The sequence below is a fragment of the Brassica oleracea genome, chromosome C7 (assembly GCF_000695525.1).
Source record: "Brassica oleracea var. oleracea cultivar TO1000 chromosome C7, BOL, whole genome shotgun sequence".
NCBI lineage: Eukaryota > Viridiplantae > Streptophyta > Magnoliopsida > Brassicales > Brassicaceae > Brassica > Brassica oleracea.
The window spans coordinates 37,167,542-37,168,505 of record NC_027754.1 but is presented as its reverse complement, the minus strand read 5'-3'; the positions used below and the strand labels follow the sequence as shown (position 1 = coordinate 37,168,505).

The 964-nt window shown below is 24.3% G+C and overlaps 1 long non-coding RNA gene across 1 annotated transcript; it reads right to left on the bottom strand.

Annotated features, from left to right (window-relative positions):
- LOC106305673 lies at positions 1-451 on the bottom strand. Its single transcript, XR_001263033.1, has 3 exons — positions 439-451; positions 247-344; positions 1-57 (listed from the first exon to the last, which is right to left on the bottom strand). It is a non-coding gene; the product is annotated as an uncharacterized LOC106305673 (long non-coding RNA).
- Between the last annotated feature and the right edge of the window lie 513 nt (positions 452-964).

The following is a 964-nucleotide window of genomic DNA, read 5'->3' as shown; positions in this document are numbered from 1 at the left end:
GATCGGAATGGTGAACTCTTAGAGGTCTGAAATATGACCACTTCTCTCAAATCATCTCTGAAAAAATATAAAACAAAATCACAATCAGCAAACCAAAAAACAAATATGTGTATATATAAGCTTATAATTCTAAACAATAATATAAATCTACAAATCAAAAAAAAAGAAAAATATTCGCAGCACAAAAAGATGCTATTGAAATGATTTAGTTGAGAGATGTTATCAAATTGAGTAAAATTTTTTTACCAGATTGAGGAACAAAGATGTTATCGAAATGATATATCAAAGAGGTGTACAATCAAATCATATATAGCTTCAGTGGAGAAATCGTCATAATAGGGTATCTGCATATAAACCAAAAGAAAAATCAGCTCTCATGAAATATAAAAGCTTAATGTTCTAAAATAAGAAGAAAAAAAAGTTCAGAATATTATTAACATTAAAAGTTCAGAATACAAAGTTCAATTATTTTGTTTCTTCTACTGTGAATGTCTTATTTATAGTAAATTGGTAGACATTTATCATTGATTTAGCTTGCATGATAAGCTAAGAAGTAGAATATTCTTTAATAAATTCTCAATAAATCTTATACTTATAAGGTAATATTATTTTTGGAATATCTTGTTAATAAAGCTAAAGGAGAACATCTCGTGAATAGATTGCACCACAATTTTGGTTGACAAGTCTCACCATAAATATTAAGTTTTAAATGTATGATTTTAGGAGAGAAAATATCTTGTCAATTAATTTCGTTTCTCTAACATCTAAAATATTTAGTGAGTATTTAATGAATTAAACAGAGAAATGATCGCAAAAATATGTTCTTTGAATCAAGAAAACACAAAAGTTAAGTGATAATTTAAAAATAATATTAATAAACATGTTTGAATTTTTTAATATTTTAAATAATTATTATAATTTTATATTCGAATACAATTCATCAAGTAGAGTATAAAACAATTAT